Source organism: Galeopterus variegatus, unplaced genomic scaffold (assembly GCF_000696425.1).
Source record: "Galeopterus variegatus unplaced genomic scaffold, G_variegatus-3.0.2 Scaffold3523, whole genome shotgun sequence".
In the NCBI taxonomy this organism is placed as follows: Eukaryota; Metazoa; Chordata; class Mammalia; order Dermoptera; family Cynocephalidae; genus Galeopterus; species Galeopterus variegatus.
In genome coordinates, this window is record NW_007729634.1 from 201,970 (window position 1) to 206,731 (window position 4,762).

General features: G+C 42.1%; 1 long non-coding RNA gene across 1 annotated transcript in view; it reads left to right on the top strand.

Moving 5' to 3' along the window:
• The window catches only part of LOC103600969, a 9,655-nt gene extending 5,661 nt beyond the window's left edge, over nt 1-3,994 (top strand). The window contains exons 2-3 of the long non-coding RNA XR_551426.1: nt 2,486-2,571; nt 3,364-3,994. This is a non-coding gene — a long non-coding RNA (uncharacterized LOC103600969). The remainder of the gene's footprint in view (nt 1-2,485; nt 2,572-3,363) is intronic.
• The last annotated feature ends 768 nt before the right edge of the window (nt 3,995-4,762 follow it).

The window sequence follows — 4,762 nt, forward strand, 5'->3', positions numbered from 1 at the left end:
CTCAATGCGTTCCAATGCATTTGATCAGAAGTGACTGCTTGGAGAGGAACTTAAGTATTTGGAGGCCATATCCATGCGATCAAGGTTGTTCTGAATGAGATTGATAAGTGATGGCTGCTGCTGGTGGGGATCCAGTATAGTGCCGCAAATGCCACACATTTCCCAAACATAGGGCCAATCACAATTCCCCTTTCAATATTCCACTCAGGTATCATCTACTCCAAAAAGCCTTCCCTGAATGTCCCAGCTGGAAATCCTTTCCTCTCTTCTGAAGGTGCTTCCTTGCAGGTGTTCGTTGTGTCTCCCTTATATTAAAGTTATTTATGTTCTTGCCTTCTCTGTGCTGCCAGACAACTCCTTGAATGCAATAACCTGGTCTGGATCATCTTTGAATACATCACTGTGATTCACAAAAAGCCTTGCACTGAATAGTGTATGCTATAGGAATATATAATTATTTATATAAATAAAAGAATGGCGAGTGCTCAATATTTGTTGAATTAATGAACATAAGATTATTACTACTATTCGCCTGCTGTGTCACAAAGAGATTAAGTTATGTTTTGTAGGCTAGAGACCAGGGCTAATGGTTTGGAAGCTCTCTCAGCAGCCAGACTCTAGGGAGATGGCGATAAAGCAGCAGCTCTAAGAGTGATCACTGGGCAGTAGAAGAGACAGGAACATAGGCACACATAACAGGTGACATTGATACTTGAAACTCCACAGGAATTTTTTGTCTTGTGTATGCTGGCAGGGCAATAAAAAGCTGACAAACACAGTGAATGAGAACCTAATACAATATTTTAATGCGTTTACTGTCAAGATGCACAATCTTAAAAGAACATTTTGTATTTGTTAGTGTGTGTGCACGCGCGTGCGCGCTCACAGCTTGCTGGGATGCATGGAGTGAGAGGGGTGTGCAGACATTCCACAAGATCCCCTGAAATGTCTCCAAAAAAACAAACTGATGATTCTCTCAAGACGAAAGAGAAAACATCGCTGAATAAATAATACGTTTCAAGAGGCTTTATATATTGCAAAGAGTATTTTCACTGATTGGTAGAAATTCTTTTTGATTAATTAATTAGTTAATGTTTCCAAAGCACTTTCAAGATGGAAAACATTTTGTGAGGGCTACATAATTGTTATTTTTCCTACATACCTTGGTTTTCCACATTACTGGGTTTGTTTTTCTCTCGGGTTGCTCATCAAGCCACATACCCTCACAGAGACATGGTGTGGAATTCTCAGAGAATAGAGACAAGAGAGATGGGTTGTCAATGAGCAGGAAATAAGAAAAAACAACTCTGAAAATATTTTTTTAAGTATATTTGAAATATAACCATAAAAGCAAATGGAAAACCAGTCATAGCCTCTACCAGGGGAATTTTCCTTGCTCCCTAACAAAGAACTCCAAGCACCTTGCGCATTGCCTTGATCAATATCTATTTGTTTAAGAAATAACAATGACTAACTTTTACTGAGTGCTTACTCACTTCTGGGTATTGTTCTAGTACTTTGCATATGTTAATGAATTTTCTCCTCAAAACAACCATTTGAGGTACTGTTACATGAAGATTTTACAGATGAAGGAAAGGAGGACTAGAGGAGTTAAGTCCTTCACCCGAGGCCATATACAGCATGTAAGTGACACACCCTAGCTCTTGGCTATGATGATGGAAGGAAGGAAAGGGGGAAAAGGGAATGAGGAGGAAAAGGAAAGGAAGTGAGAGAGAGGGATAGAAAGGAGGGAGAAGGGAGAGTTGAAGATAACCAATGATCTTTATTGTTGTTGATGGTTACAAATTCTGTCTCCATCCTGCCCCTACAATGTCTGATGACATACTGATAGATTAATAAATAGAAAATAAATTAGGTCAACATGCACTATTGATGAAACTAATTCACATAGCAAAAGTGATTTAGTTTGTTTTCAAAGTAAAGATCTGTATTTAATATTCACAGCATCACCTGACATTCTGCCCATAGACCCAGGACCCTAAAATCTTCATTATCACCAAACAACATGGCAGCATGGTGAGAATTAAGCCTTGGGTCATGGGCCTCTGATTTTCCTTTGGCTAAAAACAAACACACAGACACACACACACACACACACACACACGCACACACACACATATCATATATACATATACACTGTATATAATCTCTCTCTATTTAAAATATATATAAAACTTCATGATAGTAAAAAGAGCAAGGGCTTCAGATGATGACTTTGAATCATCTCAGCACCTTTACCTGCTGTGTGACTTGGTTCTCATTACTTAACCTCTCTGAACCTCAATCATCCCATTTATAACTTGGGGACAAGAAGTCTTCTCTCCTAGATTTGTTGTAACAATTACTTTTGAAAATACATGGAATGCAGCTAGCAATACCCAGAATATAGTAAGTGCTCCATAAAAAAACAGTAATTCTAATATTGTTCCTTCCTCCCCTTCCTCCTTTTTTTCTCCCTCTCAAGCTCGTGTGGCCTGGCCTGTTAAAGGACATGTCAACAAATTCCTGAGCAACCGGCTCCAGAGTGCCAAAAATGATGGACGGAGCAAAGTAAGGTCATGGAAACCCACTGTTTGGTTCACCTGTGTCCACCCCCCCAGACATTAAAACATCAATGGGATGAAAAGACAGGTAGTCTCCAAAATGGGGAAGCTAAGAGGAATCTCAGAATACTGAGAATAAGTATCTGATACAAGGACAAAGGCAGAAAGTAAGACAGGTGTGCATAATTTATTGGCTTTCTGAACTGCGGGGTCCTCATTAAACTGGGTGTAATTAACAAAGCTCTTCTCAGATATGAGACATAAAGATGCTCGGCAACAGAACCCAGGGGGGAAGGTAGCCGGGCTCATCCCACCCTCTACATCCACTAGCTGGATGATTCCCAAGCATGTTACAGGATCTCTTCAGTTTTTCTCATCAAAGAAATGGTTACTAACATTTACCCAGGGTTGTCACGAGTAGCAAGTGAGCTAACCCACGGAAGGGGCTTAGGAGAGTGCCTCGGTGTTAGCAGGGGTGCTGGACGTGGTGTGAGTCGACCCTCCCCTGAGAAAAGGTGGTGCATAAAACAAGCCCTTCATGCTGAGGTGGGGTTGGGGGAGGGACACGAAGGGACAGAGGAATGGCAGCAGTATCAAGAGAGATCTTTCTTACAGTGTGCAATTCAGTGAAGGAGCAGCAGAAAGATCGAGAAGCTGCTCTCACGTGTGCTTTTGAGGCCTCAGGACCCTCAGGGGCTGTTTCCTTCACACACTCGCCTACCTCAAGCTAGCTCAAGTGGGAGACATTGAATGGGTTGGAATTCAACCTCCTATTTTTCTTTTCTTTTCTTCCCAAAAGCCTTTGAACGGTTCACAGCCATCAACGAGCATCCTCAGAGGAATACCAGGCTCAGGGCAGGTCGGTGTTCTGCCTGGAAACCGGCAAGGAGGCAAGTCATGAGAACACTGAACTCACTACATCTTCCCGACCTCACGTTTCTGGTAAAGGAGACAACCTCTGCCCGCAGGACTTCCAGAAGCACTCAGGAGTGCCCCATGATTATGCCATAGCGACCTGGAGGAGCAGCATACCTTCTGTAGTGAAAGGAAGTTTGAGAAATAAGGATTCAGTGTATTTTTGGTTTTCACATTAAAAGGCCTGTGTCCTTTCGTGCCAGCCCAGATTCCACCCCAACCCTCACCCCCAACCAGGAATACTTCAAAGATATTCTAATAGGAAAGGTTGCCAGATAATTGTCAGAGAGGATTAGCATTATCAGTGACCAAACTGTGAGCCTTTAGTCTTCTGGCAAGCCAAGTGGAGAGCACAGCCAGCTTCCCAAGCAGTTTCTATGGAAAACAGAGAAGCAGCCCTTATCCCTGGGTACCCAACTTAGGCAGCATTTAGCACCCCATATGAGCAGACCACCTATTCTTAGAACAGACCGGATATAGGGCACATTGCCCTCATTTCTATTCTGTGATAAAGACCAACATGCAAGGTAAAAGCAGGCCATAAAAAAAGTAGCCATTAACGGATTTAGATTAGGTTATGTAATTATCCCATTTGTACCCCTGACCTCATCCCAAATGGGTTTCAAACCTTTATAGAGAGCTCTAACAGCCCAGGGCGCAGTTAGTTGTGGTCACTGGAAGGAAAAAAGAGAAGAGGGGAACAAGGCCAATAATACATCTCAATTCCCATTTCAGCTGGAGAGAAGGTCGTGAGAAGGAAACAAGACAGAGGTTCTAGGAAGGAATTCTATGTCATACCATTCTCTGAATGTTAACGCAGATGGTAAGAGCCTGCAGCACAAATTGATATGATAGCCTAGCAGGGGGAAGAAAAAGCAGAGGAAGTAAGAGAGGACTGGAAAATTCTTGTTGAGAACACTTTCTCCCCAAGGATCTCTTTATGAGCCATATTTCCTCCTAAGACAAAAATTGTATCTATGCGTTTATTTCTTGAAATCTCTCTATCTTATAGATTTTATCATGTAATCCCTTTCTTAAACAGCTCTGATGGCTCCCTATTGCCTTTAAAATGACGTTAAACTCAACAGTAGGGCATGCCTTGACCTCGATCACCTATTTTAAACCTACCATCAAGTACTGTCTTCCCCGGACTTCCCAACCATGGAACCCACATTTTGAGCACAGACTCACTCTTTTTATAAACACAGCATGCTCTGCCTCATAGCATGTCTTCTTTTTCTCTCTTTCAATGCTCTCCCTTCTCCATGTTTGGTGAAATACTC